This window comes from Leptidea sinapis, chromosome 44 (genome assembly GCF_905404315.1).
Source record: "Leptidea sinapis chromosome 44, ilLepSina1.1, whole genome shotgun sequence".
NCBI lineage: Eukaryota > Metazoa > Arthropoda > Insecta > Lepidoptera > Pieridae > Leptidea > Leptidea sinapis.
This window is the reverse complement of record NC_066308.1, coordinates 8720591-8740443: the sequence shown is the minus strand read 5'-3', so window position 1 is coordinate 8740443 and position 19853 is coordinate 8720591.

Genomic DNA, 19853 nt, shown 5'->3' with positions numbered 1-19853 from the left:
AGCGAACAATTCTGAGATAATTTTTCAAATCCAAGAAAATGCCGCAAAAAATTATGTTTTCAGAAATATGGATATCGTGTCTGAGGTTCTCGAGGGTGCAGAAAATAATTTTGGGATCATTTTTAAGTCCGAGATGGCCGCCGTGCAAGATTATGATCACAAAAATATGGGTACCGTATCCGAGGTTCTCGAGAGTGCACAGAAAGATTTTGTGATCATTTTTGAAATCCAAGAAGGCTGCCGCAAACAATAATGTTTTCAGCAATATGGATATCGTTTCTGAGGTTTTCGAAGGTGCAGAAAATAATTTTGGGATCATGTTTAAATCCGAGATGGCTTCGGTGCAAGATTATGATCACGAAAACATGGGTATCGTATCCGAGGTTCTCGAGAGTGCACAGAACGATTTTGTGATCATTTTTGAAATCAAAGATGGCCGCCACTCAAAATTAAGATAACTACATTATGGGTATCGTATCCGAGGTTCTCGAGGGTGCAGAGAACGATTTGGTGATCATTTTTCAAATCCAAGATGGCCGTCGCACAAAATTATGATTTCAGCAATATGGATATCGTGTCCGAGATTTTCGAGGGTGCAGAGAACGACTTGGTGATCATTTTTCAAATCCAAGATGGCCGCCGCACAAAATTATGATAACTACATTATGGATATCGTATGAGAGGTTCTCGAGGGTGCTGAGAACGATTTTGTGATCATTTTTCAAATCCAAGATGGCCGCCGCACAAAATTATGATTTTAGCAATATGGATATCGTGTCCGAGGTTCTCGAGGGTGCAGCGAACAATTCTGTGATCATTTTTGAAATCCAAGAAGGCTGCTGAAAACATTATTGTTTTCAGCAATATGGATATCGTTTCTGAGGTTTTCGAAGGTGCAGATAATGATTTTGGGATCATTTTTAAATCCGAGATGGCCGCCGTGCAAGATTATGATCACGAAAACATGGGTATCGTATCCGAGGTTCTCGAGAGTGCATAGAACGATTTTGTGATCATTTTTGAAATCAAAGATGGCCGCCACTCAAAATTAAGATAACTACATTATGGGTATCGTATCCGAGGTTCTCGAGGGAGCAGCGAACAATTCTGAGATAATTTTTCAAATCCAAGAAAATGCCGCAAAAAATTATGTTTTCAGAAATATGGATATCGTGTCTGAGGTTCTCGAGGGTGCAGAAAATAATTTTGGGATCATTTTTAAGTCCGAGATGGCCGCCGTGCAAGATTATGATCACAAAAACATGGGTACCGTATCCGAGGTTCTCGAGAGTGCACAGAAAGATTTTGTGATCATTTTTGAAATCCAAGAAGGCTGCCGCAAACAATAATGTTTTCAGCAATATGGATATCGTTTCTGAGGTTTTCGAAGGTGCAGAAAATAATTTTGGGATCATTTTTAAGTCCGAGATGGCCGCCGTGCAAGATTTTGATCACGAAAACATGGGTATCGTATCCGAGGTTCTCGAGAGTGCACAGAACGATTTTGTGATCATTTTTCAAATCCAAGATGGCCGTCGCACAAAATTATGATTTCAGCAATATGGATATCGTGTCCGAGATTCTCGAGGGTGCAGAGAACGACTTGGTGATCATTTTTCAAATCCAAGATGGCCGCTGCACAAAATTATGATTCTAGCAATATGGATATCGTGTCCGTGGTTCTCAAGGGTGCAGAGAACGATTTTGTGATCATTTTTCAAATCGAAAATGGCCGCCGCTCAAAAGTATGATAACTACATTATTGGTATCGTATCCGAGGTTATCGAGGGTGCTGAGAACGATTTTGTGATCATTTTTCAAATCCAAGATGGCCGCCGCACAAAATTATGATTTCAGCAATATGGATATCGTACCCGAGGTTCTCTAGGGTGCAGTGAACGATTTGGTAATCATTTTTCAAATCCAAGATTTCCGCCGCACAAAATTATGATTTTAGCAATATGGATATCGTGTCCGAGGTTCTCGAGGGTGCAGAGAACAATTCTGTGATCATTTTTTAAATCCAAGAGGGCTGCCGCAATCAATCATGTTTTCAGCAATATGGATATCGTGTCCAAGATTCTCGAGGGTGCAGAGAACTATTTGGTGATCATTTTTCAAATCCAAGATGGCCGCCGCACAAAATTATGATTTCAGCAATATGGATATCGTGTCCGAAGTTCTCGAGGGTGCAGCGAACAATTCTGAGATAATTTTTCAAATCCAAGAAAATGCCGCAAACAATTATGTTTTCAGAAATATGGATATCGTGTCTGAGGTTCTCGAGGGTGCAGAAAATAATTTTGGGATCATTTTTAAGTCCGAGATGGCCGCCGTGCAAGATTATGATCACAAAAATATGGGTACCGTATCCGAGGTTCTCGAGAGTGCACAGAACGATTTTGTGATCATTTTTGAAATCCAAGAAGGCTGCCGCAAACAATAATGTTTTCAGCAATATGGATATCGTTTCTGAGGTTTTCGAAGGTGCAGAAAATAATTTTGGGATCATTTTTAAATCCGAGATGGCCGCCGTGCAAGATTTTGATCACGAAAACATGGGTATCGTATCCGAGGTTCTCGAGAGTGCACAGAACGATTTTGTGATCATTTTTGAAATCAAAGATGGCCGCCACTCAAAATTAAGATAACTACATTATGGGTATCGTATCCGAGGTTCTCGAGGGAGCAGCGAACAATTCTGAGATAATTTTTCAAATCCAAGAAAATGCCGCAAAAAATTATGTTTTCAGAAATATAGATATCGTGTCTGAGGTTCTCGTAAGTGCAGAAAATAATTTTGGGATCATTTTTAAGTCCGAGATGGCCGCCGTGCAAGATTATGATCACAAAAACATGGGTACCGTATCCGAGGTTCTCGAGAGTGCACAGTAAGATTTTGTGATCATTTTTGAAATCCAAGAAGGCTGCCGCAAACAATAATGTTTTCAGCAATATGGATATCGTTTCTGAGATTTTCGAAGGTGCAGAAAATAATTTTGGGATCATTTTTAAGTCCGAGATGGCCGCCGTGCAAGATTATGATCACGAAAACATGGGTATCGTATCCGAGGTTCTCGAGAGTGCACAGAACGATTTTGTGATCATTTTTGAAATCAAAGATGGCCGCCACTCAAAATTAAGATAACTACATTATGGGTATCGTATCCGAGGTTCTCGAGGGTGCAGAGAACGATTTGGTGATCATTTTTCAAATCCAAGATGGCCGTCGCACAAAATTATGATTTCAGCAATATGGATATCGTGTCCGAGATTTTCGAGGGTGCAGAGAACGACTTGGTGATCATTTTTCAAATCCAAGATGGCCGCCGCACAAAATTATGATAACTACATTATGGGTATCGTATCAGAGGTTCTCGAGGGTGCTGAGAACGATTTTGTGATCATTTTTGAAATCCAAGATGGCCACCGCACAAAATTATGATTTTAGCAATATGGATATCGTGTCCGAGGTTCTCGAGGGTGCAGCAAACAATTCTGTGATCATTTTTGAAATCCAAGAAGGCTGCTGCAAACAATAATGTTTTCAGCAATATGGATATCGTTTCTGAGGTTTTCGAAGGTGCAGAAAATGATTTTGGGATCATTTTTAAATCCGAGATGGCCGCCGTGCAAGATTATGATCACGAAAACATGGGTATCGTATCCGAGGTTCTCGAGAGTGCACAGAACGATTTTGTGATCATTTTTGAAATCCAAGATGGCCGCCACTCAAAATTAAGATAACTACATTATGGGTATCGTATCCGAGGTTCTCGAGGGTGCAGAGAAAGATTTGGTGATCATTTTTCAAATCCAAGATGGCCGTCGCACAAAATTATGATTTCAGCAATATGGATATCGTGTCCTAGATGGCCGCCATGCAAGATTATGATCACGAAAACATGGGTATCGTATCCGAGGTTCTCGAGAGTGCACAGAACGATTTTTTGATCATTTTTGAAATCCAAGATGGCCGCCACTCAAAATTAAGATAACTACATTATGGGTATCGTATCCGAGGTTCTCGAGGGTGCAGAGAACGATTTGGTGATCATTTTTCAAATCCAAGATGGCCGTCGCACAAAATTATGATTTCAGCAATATGGATATCGTGTCCGATATTCTCGAGAGTGCACAGAACGATTTTGTGATCATTTTTGAAATCCAAGATGGCCGCCACTCAAAATTAAGATAACTTCATTATGGGTATCGTATCCGAGTTCCTCGAGGGTGAAGAGTACGATTTGGTGATCATTTTTCAAATCCAAGATGGTCGTCGCACAAAATCATAATTTCAGCAATATGGATATCGTGTCCGAGATTCTCGAGGGTGCAGAGAAAGATTTGGTGATCATTTTTCAAATCCCAGATGGCCGCCGCTCAAAAGTATGATAACTAGATTATGGATATCGTGTCCGAGGTTCTCGAGGGTGCAGCGAACAATTCTGTGATCAATTTTGAAATCCATGAGGGCTGCTGCAAACAATAATGTTTTCAGCAATATGGATATCGTTTCTGAGGTTTTCGAAGGTGCAGAAAATAATTTTGGGATCATTTTTAAATCCGAGATGGCCGCCGTGCAAGATTATGATCACGAAAACATGGGTATCGTATCCGAGGTTCTCGAGAGTACACAGAACGATTTTGTGATCATTTTTGAAATCAAAGATGGCCGCCACTCAAAATTAAGATAACTACATTATGGGTATCGTATCCGAGGTTCTCGAGGGTGCAGAGAAAGATTTGGTGATCATTTTTCAAATCCAAGATGGCCGTCGCACAAAATTATGATTTCAGCAATATGGATATCGTGTCCGAGATTCTCGAGGGTGCAGAGAACGACTTGGTGATCATTTTTCAAATCCAAGATGGCCGCCGCACAAAATTATGTTAACTACATTATGGATATCGTATCAGAGGTTCTCGAGGGCGCTGAGAACGATTTTGTGATCATTTTTGAAATCCAAGATGGCCACTGCACAAAATTATGATTTTAGCAATATGGATATCGTGTCCGAGGTTCTCGAGGGTGCAGCGAACAATTCTGTGATCATTTTTGAAATCCAAGAAGGCTGCTGCAAACAATAATGTTTTCAGCAATATGGATATCGTTTCTGAGGTTTTCGAAGGTGCAGAAAATGATTTTGGGATCATTTTTAAATCCGAGATGGCCGCCGTGCAAGATTATGATCACGAAAACATAGGTATCGTATCCGAGGTTCTCGAGAGTGCACAGAACGATTTTGTGATCATTTTTGAAATCCAAGATGGCCGCCACTCAAAATTAAGATAACTACATTATGGGTATCGTATCCGAGGTTCTCGAGGGTGCAGAGAAAGATTTGGTGATCATTTTTCAAATCCAAGATGGCCGTCGCACAAAATTATGATTTCAGCAATATGGATATCGTGTCCTAGATGGCCGCCATGCAAGATTATGATCACGAAAACATGGGTATCGTATCCGAGGTTCTCGAGAGTGCACAGAACGATTTTTTGATAATTTTTGAAATCCAAGATGGCCGCCACTCAAAATTAAGATAACTACATTATGGGTATCGTATCCGAGGTTCTCGAGGGTGCAGAGAACGATTTGGTGATCATTTTTCAAATCCAAGATGGCCGTCGCACAAAATTATGATTTCAGCAATATGGATATCGTGTCCGATATTCTCGAGAGTGCACAGAACGATTTTGTGATCATTTTTGAAATCCAAGATGGCCGCCACTCAAAATTAAGATAACTTCATTATGGGTATCGTATCCGAGGTTCTCGAGGGTGAAGAGTACGATTTGGTGATCATTTTTCAAATCCAAGATGATCGTCGCACAAAATCATGATTTCAGCAATATGGATATCGTGTCCGAGATTCTCGAGGGTGCAGAGAAAGATTTGGTGATCATTTTTCAAATCCCAGATGGCCGCCGCTCAAAAGTATGATAACTAGTTTATGGATATCGTGTCCGAGGTTCTCGAGGGTGCAGCGAACAATTCTGTGAACAATTTTGAAATCCATGAGGGCTGCTGCAAACAATAATGTTTTCAGCAATATGGATATCGTTTCTGAGGTTTTCGAAGGTGCAGAAAATAATTTTGGGATCATTTTTAAATCCGAGATGGCCGCCGTGCAAGATTATGATCACGAAAACATGGGTATCGTATCCGAGGTTCTCGAGAGTACACAGAACGATTTTGTTATCATTTTTGAAATCAAAGATGGCCGCCACTCAAAATTAAGATAACTACATTATGGGTATCGTATCCGAGGTTCTCGAGGGTGCAGAGAAAGATTTGGTGATCATTTTTCAAATCCAAGATGGCCGTTGCACAAAATTATGATTTCAGCAATATGGATATCGTGTCCGAGATTCTCGAGGGTGCAGAGAACGACTTGGTGATCATTTTTCAAATCCAAGATGGCCGCCGCACAAAATTATGATAACTACATTATGGATATCGTATCAGAGGTTCTCGAGGGCGCTGAGAACGATTTTGTGATCATTTTTGAAATCCAAGATGGCCACCGCACAAAATAATGATTTTAGCAATATGGATATCGTGTCCGAGGTTCTCGAGGGTGCAGCGAACAATTCTGTGATCATTTTTGAAATCCAAGATGGCCACCACTCAAAATTAAGATAACTACATTATGGGTATCGTATCCGAGGTTCTCGAGGGTGCAGAGAAAGATTTGGTGATCATTTTTCAAATCCAAGATGGCCGTCGCGCAAAATTATGATTTCAGCAATATGGATATCGTGTCCGAGATTCTCGAGGGTGCACAGAACGACTTGGTGATCATTTTTCAAATCCAAGATGGCCGCCGCACAAAATTATGATAACTACATTATGGATATCGTATCAGAGGTTCTCGAGGGCGCTGAGAACGATTTTGTGATCATTTTTGAAATCCAAGATGGCCACCGCACAAAATTATGATTTTAGCAATATGGATATCGTGTTCGAGGTTCTCGAGGGTGCAGAGAACAATTCTGTGATCATTTTTGAAATCCAAGAAGGCTGCTGCAAACAATAATGTTTTCAGCAATATGGACAAAATTATGATTTTAGCAATATGGATATCGTGTCCGAGGTTCTCGAGGGTGCAGAGAACAATTCTGTGATCATTTTTTAAATCCAAGAAGGCCGCCACTCAAAATTAAGATAACTACATTATGGGTATCGTATCCGAGGTTCTCGAGGGTGCAGAGAACGATTTGGTGATCATTTTTCAAATCCAAGATGGCCGTCGCACAAAATTATGATTTCAGCAATATGGATATCGTGTCCGAGATTTTCGAGGGTGCAGAGAACGACTTGGTGATCATTTTTCAAATCCAAGATGGCCGCCGCACAAAATTATGATAACTACATTATGGATATCGTATTAGAGGTTCTCGAGGGTGCTGAGAACGATTTTGTGATCATTTTTGAAATCCAAGATGGCCACCGCACAAAATTATGATTTTAGCAATATGGATATCGTGTCCGAGGTTCTCGAGGGTGCAGCGAACAATTCTGTGATCATTTTTGAAATCCAAGAAGGCTGCTGCAAACAATAATGTTTTCAGCAATATGGATATCGTTTCTGAGGTTTTCGAAGGTGCAGAAAATGATTTTGGGATCATTTTTAAATCCGAGATGGCCGCCGTGCAAGATTATGATCACGAAAACATGGGTATCGTATCCGAGGTTCTCGAGAGTGCATAGAACGATTTTGTGATCATTTTTGAAATCAAAGATGGCCGCCACTCAAAATTAAGATAACTACATTATGGGTATCGTATCCGAGGTTCTCGAGGGAGCAGCGAACAATTCTGAGATAATTTTTCAAATCCAAGAAAATGCCGCAAAAAATTATGTTTTCAGAAATATGGATATCGTGTCTGAGGTTCTCGAGGGTGCAGAAAATAATTTTGGGATCATTTTTAAGTCCGAGATGGCCGCCGTGCAAGATTATGATCACAAAAACATGGGTACCGTATCCGAGGTTCTCGAGAGTGCACAGAACGATTTTGTGATCATTTTTGAAATCCAAGAAGGCTGCCGCAAACAATAATGTTTTCAGCAATATGGATATCGTTTCTGAGGTTTTCGAAGGTGCAGAAAATAATTTTGGGATCATGTTTAAATCCGAGATGGCTTCGGTGCAAGATTATGATCACGAAAACATGGGTATCGTATCCGAGGTTCTCGAGAGTGCACAGAACGATTTTGTGATCATTTTTGAAATCAAAGATGGCCGCCACTCAAAATTAAGATAACTACATTATGGGTATCGTATCCGAGGTTCTCGAGGGTGCAGAGAACGATTTGGTGATCATTTTTCAAATCCAAGATGGCCGTCGCACAAAATTATGATTTCAGCAATATGGATATCGTGTCCGAGATTTTCGAGGGTGCAGAGAACGACTTGGTGATCATTTTTCAAATCCAAGATGGCCGCCGCACAAAATTATGATAACTACATTATGGATATCGTATTAGAGGTTCTCGAGGGTGCTGAGAACGATTTTGTGATCATTTTTGAAATCCAAGATGGCCACCGCACAAAATTATGATTTTAGCAATATGGATATCGTGTCCGAGGTTCTCGAGGGTGCAGCGAACAATTCTGTGATCATTTTTGAAATCCAAGAAGGCTGCTGCAAACAATAATGTTTTCAGCAATATGGATATCGTTTCTGAGGTTTTCGAAGGTGCAGAAAATGATTTTGGGATCATTTTTAAATCCGAGATGGCCGCCGTGCAAGATTATGATCACGAAAACATGGGTATCGTATCCGAGGTTCTCGAGAGTGCATAGAACGATTTTGTGATCATTTTTGAAATCAAAGATGGCCGCCACTCAAAATTAAGATAACTACATTATGGGTATCGTATCCGAGGTTCTCGAGGGAGCAGCGAACAATTCTGAGATAATTTTTCAAATCCAAGAAAATGCCGCAAAAAATTATGTTTTCAGCAATATGGATATCGTGTCTGAGGTTCTCGAGGGTGCAGAAAACAATTTTGGGATCATTTTTAAGTCCGAGATGGCCGCCGTGCAAGATTATGATCACAAAAACATGGGTACCGTATCCGAGGTTCTCGAGAGTGCACAGAAAGATTTTGTGATCATTTTTGAAATCCAAGAAGGCTGCCGCAAACAATAATGTTTTCAGCAATATGGATATCGTTTCTGAGGTTTTCGAAGGTGCAGAAAATAATTTTGGGATCATTTTTAAGTCCGAGATGGCCGCCGTGCAAGATTTTGATCACGAAAACATGGGTATCGTATCCGAGGTTCTCGAGAGTGCACAGAACGATTTTGTGATCATTTTTCAAATCCAAGATGGCCGTCGCACAAAATTATGATTTCAGCAATATGGATATCGTGTCCGAGATTCTCGAGGGTGCAGAGAACGACTTGGTGATCATTTTTCAAATCCAAGATGGCCGCCGCACAAAATTATGATAACTACATTATGGATATCGTATCAGAGGTTCTCGAGGGTGCTGAGAACGATTTTGTGATCATTTTTGAAATCCAAGATGGCCACCGCACAAAATTATGATTTTAGCAATATGGATATCGTGTCCGAGGTTCTCGAGGGTGCAGCGAACAATTCTGTGATCATTTTTGAAATCCAAGAAGGCTGCTACAAACAATAATGTTTTCAGCAATATGGATATCGTTTCTGAGGTTTTCGAAGGTGCAGAAAATGATTTTGGGATCATTTTTAAATCCGAGATAGCCGCCGTGCAAGATTATGATCACGAAAACATGGGTATCGTATCCGAGGTTCTCGAGAGTGCACAGAACGATTTTGTGATCATTTTTAAATCAAAGATGGCCGCCACTCAAAATTAAGATAACTACATTATGGGTATCGTATCCGAGGTTCTCGAGGGTGCAGAGAACGATTTGGTGATCATTTTTCAAATCCAAGATGGCCGTCGCACAAAATTATGATTTCAGCAATATGGATATCGTGTCCGAGATTCTCGAGGGTGCAGAGAACGACTTGGTGATCATTTTTCAAATCCAAGATGGCCGCCGCACAAAATTATGATAACTACATTATGGATATCGTATCAGAGGTTCTCGAGGGTGCTGAGAACGATTTTGTGATCATTTTTGAAATCCAAGATGGCCACCGCACAAAATTATGATTTTAGCAATATGGATATCGTGTCCGAGATTCTCGAGGGTGCAGCGAACAATTCTGTGATCATTTTTGAAATCCAAGAAGGCTGCTGCAAACAATAATGTTTTCAGCAATATGGATATCGTTTTTGAGGTTTTCGAAGGTGCAGAAAATGATTTTGGGATCATTTTGAAATCCAAGATGGCCGCCACTCAAAATTAAGATAACTACATTATGGGTATCGTATCCGAGGTTCTCGAGGGTGCTGAGAACGATTTTGTGATCATTTTTGAAATCCAAGATGGCCACCGCACAAAATTATGATTTTAGCAATATGGATATCGTGTCCGAGGTTCTCGAGGGTGCAGCAAACAATTCTGTGATCATTTTTGAAATCCAAGAAGGCTGCTGCAAACAATAATGTTTTCAGCAATATGGATATCGTTTCTGAGGTTTTCGAAGGTGCAGAAAATGATTTTGGGATCATTTTTAAATCCGAGATGGCCGCCGTGCAAGATTATGATCACGAAAACATGGGTATCGTATCCGAGGTTCTCGAGAGTGCACAGAACGATTTTGTGATCATTTTTCAAATCCAAGATGGCCGTCGCACAAAATTATGATTTCAGCAATATGGATATCGTGTCCGTGGTTCTCAAGGGTGCAGAGAACGATTTTGTGCTCATTTTTCAAATCGAAAATGGCCGCCGCTCAAAAGTATGATAACTACATTATTGGTATCGTATCCGAGGTTATCGAGGGTGCTGAGAACGATTTTGTGATCATTTTTCAAATCCAAGATGGCCGCCGCGCAAAATTATGATTTCAGCAATATGGATATCGTACCCGAGGTTGTCGAGGGTGCAGAGAATGATTTGGTGATCATTTTTCAAATCCAAGATGGCCGTCGCACAAAATTATGATTTCAGCAATATGGATATCGTGTCCGAGATTCTCGAGGGTGCAGAGAACGACTTGGTGATCATTTTTCAAATCCAAGATGGCCGCCGCACAAAATTATGATAACTACATTATGGATATCGTATCAGAGGTTCTCGAGGGTGCTGAGAACGATTTTGTGATCATTTTTGAAATCCAAGAAGGCCAACGCACAAAATTATGATTTTAGCAATATGGATATCGTGTCCGAGGTTCTCGAGGGTGCAGCGAACAATTCTGTGATCATTTTTGAAATCCAAGAAGGCTGCCGCAAACAATAATGTTTTCAGCAATATGGATATCGTTTCTGAGGTTTTCGAAGGTGCAGAAAATAATTTTGGAATCATTTTTAAATCCGAGATGGCCGCCGTGCAAGATTTTGATCACGAAAACATGGGTATCGTATCCGAGGTTCTCGAGAGTGCACAGAACGATTTTGTGATCATTTTTAAATCAAAGATGGCCGCCACTCAAAATTAAGATAACTACATTATGGGTATCGTATCCGAGGTTCTCGAGGGTGCAGAGAACGATATGGTGATCATTTTTCAAATCCAAGATGGCCGTCGCACAAAATTATGATTTCAGCAATATGTATATCGTGTCCGAGATTCTCGAGGGTGCAGAGAACGACTTGGTGATCATTTTTCAAATCCAAGATGGCCGCCGCACAAAATTATGATAACTACATTATGGATATCGTATCAGAGGTTCTCGAGGGTGCTGAGAACGATTTTGTGATCATTTTTGAAATCCAAGATGGCCACCGCACAAAATTATGATTTTAGCAATATGGATATCGTGTCCGAGATTCTCGAGGGTGCAGCGAACAATTCTGTGATCATTTTTGAAATCCAAGAAGGCTGCTGCAAACAATAATGTTTTCAGCAATATGGATATCGTTTTTGAGGTTTTCGAAGGTGCAGAAAATGATTTTGGGATCATTTTGAAATCCAAGATGGCCGCCACTCAAAATTAAGATAACTACATTATGGGTATCGTATCCGAGGTTCTCGAGGGTGCTGAGAACGATTTTGTGATCATTTTTGAAATCCAAGATGGCCACCGCACAAAATTATGATTTTAGCAATATGGATATCGTGTCCGAGGTTCTCGAGGGTGCAGCAAACAATTCTGTGATCATTTTTGAAATCCAAGAAGGCTGCTGCAAACAATAATGTTTTCAGCAATATGGATATCGTTTCTGAGGTTTTCGAAGGTGCAGAAAATGATTTTGGGATCATTTTTAAATCCGAGATGGCCGCCGTGCAAGATTATGATCACGAAAACATGGGTATCGTATCCGAGGTTCTCGAGAGTGCACAGAACGATTTTGTGATCATTTTTAAATCAAAGATGGCCGCCACTCAAAATTAAGATAACTACATTATGGGTATCGTATCTGAGGTTCTCGAGGGTGCAGAGAACGATTTGGTGATCATTTTTCAAATCCAAGATGGCCGTCGCACAAAATTATGATTTCAGCAATATGGATATCGTGTCCGTGGTTCTCAAGGGTGCAGAGAACGATTTTGTGCTCATTTTTCAAATCGAAAATGGCCGCCGCTCAAAAGTATGATAACTACATTATTGGTATCGTATCCGAGGTTATCGAGGGTGCTGAGAACGATTTTGTGATCATTTTTCAAATCCAAGATGGCCGCCGCGCAAAATTATGATTTCAGCAATATGGATATCGTACCCGAGGTTGTCGAGGGTGCAGAGAATGATTTGGTGATCATTTTTCAAATCCAAGATGGCCGTCGCACAAAATTATGATTTCAGCAATATGGATATCGTGTCCGAGATTCTCGAGGGTGCAGAGAACGACTTGGTGATCATTTTTCAAATCCAAGATGGCCACCGCACAAAATTATGATAACTACATTAGTGATATCGTATCAGAGGTTCTCGAGGGTGCTGAGAACGATTTTGTGATCATTTTTGAAATCCAAGAAGGCCAACGCACAAAATTATGATTTTAGCAATATGGATATCGTGTCCGAGGTTCTCGAGGGTGCAGGGAACAATTCTGTGATCATTTTTGAAATCCAAGAAGGCTGCCGCAATCAATAATGTTTTCAGCAATATGGATATCGTTTCTGAGGTTTTCGAAGGTGCAGAATATAATTTTGGAATCATTTTTAAATCCGAGATGGCCGCCGTGCAAGATTTTGATCACGAAAACATGGGTATCGTATCCGAGGTTCTCGAGAGTGCACAGAACGATTTTGTGATCATTTTTGAAATCAAAGATGGCCGCAACTCAAAATTAAGATAACTACATTATGGGTATCGTATCCGAGGTTCTCTAGGGTGCAGAGAATGATTTGGTGATCATTTTTCAAATCCAAGATGGCCGTCGCACAAAATTATGATTTCAGCAATATGGATATCGTGTCCGAGATTCTCGAGGGTGCAGAGAACGACTTGGTGATCATTTTTCAAATCCAAGATGGCCGCCGCACAAAATTATGATAACTACATTATGGATATCGTATCAGAGGTTCTCGAGGGTGCTGAGAACGATTTTGTGATCATTTTTGAATTCCAAGATGGCCACCGCACAAAATTATGATTTTAGCAATATGGATATCGTGTCCGAGGTTCTCGAGGGTGCAGCGAACAATTCTGTGATCATTTTTGAAATCCAAGAAGGCTGCCGCAAACAATAATGTTTTCAGCAATATGGATATCGTTTCTGAGGTTTTCGAAGGTGCAGAAAATAATTTTGGAATCATTTTTAAATCCGAGATGGCCGCCGTGCAAGATTTTGATCACGAAAACATGGGTATCGTATCCGAGGTTCTCGAGAGTGCACAGAACGATTTTGTGATCATTTTTGAAATCAAAGATGGCCGCCACTCAAAATTAAGATAACTACATTATGGGTATCGTATCCGAGGTTCTCTAGGGTGCACAGAATGATTTGGTGATCATTTTTCGAATCCAAGATGGCCGTCGCACAAAATTATGATTTCAGCAATATGGATATCGTGTCCGAGATTCTCGAGGGTGCAGAGAACGACTTGGTGATCATTTTTCAAATCCAAGATGGCCGCTGCACAAAATTATGATTCTAGCAATATGGATATCGTGTCCGTGGTTCTCAAGGGTGCAGAGAACGATTTTGTGATCATTTTTCAAATCGAAAATGGCCGCCGCTCAAAAGTATGATAACTACATTATTGGTATCGTATCCGAGGTTATCGAGGGTGCTGAGAACGATTTTGTGATCATTTTTCAAATCCAAGATGGCCGCCGCACAAAATTATGATTTCAGCAATATGGATATCGTACCCGAGGTTCTCTAGGGTGCAGTGAACGATTTGGTAATCATTTTTCAAATCCAAGATTTCCGCCGCACAAAATTATGATTTTAGCAATATGGATATCGTGTCCGAGGTTCTCGAGGGTGCAGAGAACAATTCTGTGATCATTTTATAAATCCAAGAGGGCTGCCGCAATCAATCATGTTTTCAGCAATATGGATATCGTATCCAAGATTCTCGAGGGTGCAGAGAACTATTTGGTGATCATTTTTCAAATCCAAGATGGCCGCCGCACAAAATTATGATTTCAGCAATATGGATATCGTGTCCGAAGTTCTCGAGGGTGCAGCGAACAATTCTGAGATAATTTTTCAAATCCAAGAAAATGCCGCAAACAATTATGTTTTCAGAAATATGGATATCGTGTCTGAGGTTCTCGAGGGTGCAGAAAATAATTTTGGGATCATTTTTAAGTCCGAGATGGCCGCCGTGCAAGATTATGATCACAAAAACATGGGTACCGTATCCGAGGTTCTCGAGAGTGCACAGAACGATTTTGTGATCATTTTTGAAATCCAAGAAGGCTGCCGCAAACAATAATGTTTTCAGCAATATGGATATCGTTTCTGAGGTTTTCGAAGGTGCAGAAAATAATTTTGGGATCATTTTTAAATCCCAGATGGCCGCCGTGCAAGATTTTGATCACGAAAACATGGGTATCGTATCCGAGGTTCTCGAGAGTGCACAGAACGATTTTGTGATCATTTTTGAAATCAAAGATGGCCGCCACTCAAAATTAAGATAACTACATTATGGGTATCGTATCCGAGGTTCTCTAGGGTGCACAGAATGATTTGGTGATCATTTTTCGAATCCAAGATGGCCGTCGCACAAAATTATGATTTCAGCAATATGGATATCGTGTCCGAGATTCTCGAGGGTGCAGAGAACGACTTGGTGATCATTTTTCAAATCCAAGATGGCCGCTGCACAAAATTATGATTCTAGCAATATGGATATCGTGTCCGTGGTTCTCAAGGGTGCAGAGAACGATTTTGTGATCATTTTTCAAATCGAAAATGGCCGCCGCTCAAAAGTATGATAACTACATTATTGGTATCGTATCCGAGGTTATCGAGGGTGCTGAGAACGATTTTGTGATCATTTTTCAAATCCAAGATGGCCGCCGCACAAAATTATGATTTCAGCAATATGGATATCGTACCCGAGGTTCTCTAGGGTGCAGTGAACGATTTGGTAATCATTTTTCAAATCCAAGATTTCCGCCGCACAAAATTATGATTTTAGCAATATGGATATCGTGTCCGAGGTTCTCGAGGGTGCAGAGAACAATTCTGTGATCATTTTTTAAATCCAAGAGGGCTGCCGCAATCAATCATGTTTTCAGCAATATGGATATCGTGTCCAAGATTCTCGAGGGTGCAGAGAACTATTTGGTGATCATTTTTCAAATCCAAGATGGCCGCCGCACAAAATTATGATTTCAGCAATATGGATATCGTGTCCGAAGTTCTCGAGGGTGCAGCGAACAATTCTGAGATAATTTTTCAAATCCAAGAAAATGCCGCAAACAATTATGTTTTCAGAAATATGGATATCGTGTCTGAGGTTCTCGAGGGTGCAGAAAATAATTTTGGGATCATTTTTAAGTCCGAGATGGCCGCCGTGCAAGATTATGATCACAAAAACATGGGTATCGTATCCGAGGTTCTCGAGAGTGCACAGAACGATTTTGTGATCATTTTTGAAATCCAAGAAGGCTGCCGCAAACAATAATGTTTTCAGCAATATGGATATCGTTTCTGAGGTTTTCGAAGGTGCAGAAAATAATTTTGGGATCATTTTTAAATCCCAGATGGCCGCCGTGCAAGATTTTGATCACGAAAACATGGGTATCGTATCCGAGGTTCTCGAGAGTGCACAGAACGATTTTGTGATCATTTTTGAAATCAAAGATGGCCGCCACTCAAAATTAAGATAACTACATTATGGGTATCGTATCCGAGGTTCTCGAGGGTGCAGAGAACGATTTGGTGATCATTTTTCAAATCAAAGATGGCTGTCGCGCAAAATTATGATTTCAGCAATATGGATATCGTGTCCGAGATTCTCGAGGGTGCAGAGAACGACTTGGTGATCATTTTTCAAATCCAAGATGGCCGCCGCACAAAATTATGATAACTACATTATGGATATCGTATCAAAGGTTCTCGAGGGTGCTGAGAACGATTTTGTGATCATTTTTGAAATCCAAGATGGCCACCGCACAAAATTATGATTTTAGCAATATGGATATCGTGTCCGAGGTTCTCTAGGGTGCAGCGAACAATTCTGTGAGCATTTTTGAAATCCGAAAAGGCTGCTGCAAACAATAATGTTTTCAGCAATATGGATATCGTTTCTGAGGTTTTCGAAGGTGCAGAAAATGATTTTGGGATCATTTTGAAATCCAAGATGGCCGCCACTCAAAATTAAGATAACTACATTATGGGTATCGTATCCGAGGTTCTCGAGGGTGCTGAGAACGATTTTGTGATCATTTTTGAAATCCAAGATGGCCACTGCACAAAATTATGATTTTAGCAATATGGATATCGTGTCCGAGGTTCTCGAGGGTGCAGCAAACAATTCTGTGATCATTTTTGAAATCCAAGAAGGCTGCTGCAAACAATAATGTTTTCAGCAATATGGATATCGTTTCTGAGGTTTTCAAAGTTGCAGAAAATGATTTTGGGATCATTTTTAAATCCGAGATGGCCGCCGTGCAAGATTATGATCACGAAAACATGGGTATCGTATCCGAGGTTCTCGAGAGTGCACAGAACGATTTTGTGATCATTTTTGAAATCAAAGATGGCCGCCACTCAAAATTAAGATAACTACATTATGGGTATCGTATCCGAGGTTCTCGAGGGTGCAGAGAACGATTTGGTGATCATTTTTCAAATCAAAGATGGCTGTCGCGCAAAATTATGATTTCAGCAATATGGATATCGTGTCCGAGATTCTCGAGGGTGCAGAGAACGACTTGGTGATCATTTTTCAAATCCAAGATGGCCGCCGCACAAAATTATGATAACTACATTATGGATATCGTATCAGAGGTTATCGAGGGTGCTGAGAACGATTTTGTGATCATTTTTGAAATCCAAGAAGGCCACCGCACAAAATTATGATTTTAGCAATATGGATATCGTGTCCGAGGTTCTCGAGGGTGCAGCGAACAATTCTGTGATCATTTTTGAAATCCAAGAAGGCTGCCGCAAACAATAATGTTTTCAGCAATATGGATATCGTTTCTGAGGTTTTCGAAGGTGCAGAAAATAATTTTGGGATCATTTTTAAATCCGAGATGGCCGCCGTGCAAGATTATGATCACGAAAACATGGGTATCGTATCCGAGGTTCTCGAGAGTGCACAGAACGATTTTGTGATCATTTTTGAAATCAAAGATGGCCGCCACTCAAAATTAAGATAACTACATTATGGGTATCGTATCCGAGGTTCTCTAGGGTGCACAGAATGATTTGGTGATCATTTTTCGAATCCAAGATGGCCGTCGCACAAAATTATGATTTCAGCAATATGGATATCGTGTCCGAGATTCTCGAGGGTGCAGAGAACGACTTGGTGATCATTTTTCAAATCAAAGATGGCCGCTGCACAAAATTATGATTCTAGCAATATGGATATCGTGTCCGTGGTTCTCAAGGGTGCAGAGAACGATTTTGTGATCATTTTTCAAATCGAAAATGGCCGCCGCTCAAAAGTATGATAACTACATTATTGGTATCGTATCCGAGGTTATCGAGGGTGCTGAGAACGATTTTGTGATCATTTTTCAAATCCAAGATGGCCGCCGCACAAAATTATGATTTCAGCAATATGGATATCGTACCCGAGGTTCTCTAGGGTGCAGTGAACGATTTGGTAATCATTTTTCAAATCCAAGATTTCCGCCGCACAAAATTATGATTTTAGCAATATGGATATCGTGTCCGAGGTTCTCGAGGGTGCAGAGAACAATTCTGTGATCATTTTTTAAATCCAAGAGGGCTGCCGCAATCAATCATGTTTTCAGCAATATGGATATCGTGTCCAAGATTCTCGAGGGTGCAGAGAACTATTTGGTGATCATTTTTCAAATCCAAGATGGCCGCCGCACAAAATTATGATTTCAGCAATATGGATATCGTGTCCGAAGTTCTCGAGGGTGCAGCGAACAATTCTGAGATAATTTTTCAAATCCAAGAAAATGCCGCAAACAATTATGTTTTCAGAAATATGGATATCGTGTCTGAGGTTCTCGAGGGTGCAGAAAATAATTTTGGGATCATTTTTAAGTCCGAGATGGCCGCCGTGCAAGATTATGATCACAAAAACATGGGTACCGTATCCGAGGTTCTCGAGAGTGCACAGAACGATTTTGTGATCATTTTTGAAATCCAAGAAGGCTGCCGCAAACAATAATGTTTTCAGCAATATGGATATCGTTTCTGAGGTTTTCGAAGGTGCAGAAAATAATTTTGGGATCATTTTTAAATCCGAGATGGCCGCCGTGCAAGATTTTGATCACGAAAACATGGGTATCGTATCCGAGGTTCTCGAGAGTGCACAGAACGATTTTGTGATCATTTTTGAAATCAAAGATGGCCGCCACTCAAAATTAAGATAACTACATTATGGGTATCGTATCCGAGGTTCTCGAGGGTGCAGAGAATGATTTGGTGATCATTTTTCAAATCCAAGATGGCCGTCGCACAAAATTATGATTTCAGCAATATGGATATCGTGTCCGAGATTCTCGAGGGTGCAGAGAACGACTTGGTGATCATTTTTCAAATCCAAGATGGCCGCCGCACAAAATTATGATAACTACATTATGGATATCGTATCAGAGGTTCTCGAGGGTGCTGAGAACGATTTTGTGATCATTTTTGAAATCCAAGATGGCCACCGCACAAAATTATGATTTTAGCAATATGGATATCGTGTCCGAGGTTCTCGAGGGTGCAGCGAACAATTCTGTGATCATTTTTGAAATCCAAGAAGGCTGCTGCAAACAATAATGTTTTCAGCAATATGGATATCGTTTCTGAGGTTTTCGAAGGTGCAGAAAATGATTTTGGGATCATTTTTAAATCCGAGATGGCCGCCGTGCAAGATTATGATCACGAAAACATGGGTATCGTATCCGAGGTTCTCGAGAGTGCACAGAACGATTTTGTGATCATTTTTGAAATCAAAGATGGCCGCCACTCAAAATTAAGATAACTACATTATGGGTATCGTATCCGAGGTTCTCGAGGGTGCAGAGAACGATTTGGTGATCATTTTTCAAATCAAAGATGGCTGTCACGCAAAATTATGATTTCAGCAATATGGATATCGTGTCCGAGATTCTCGAGGGTGCAGAGAACGACTTGGTGAACATTTTTCAAATCCAAGATGGCCGCCGCACAAAATTATGATAACTACATTATGGAT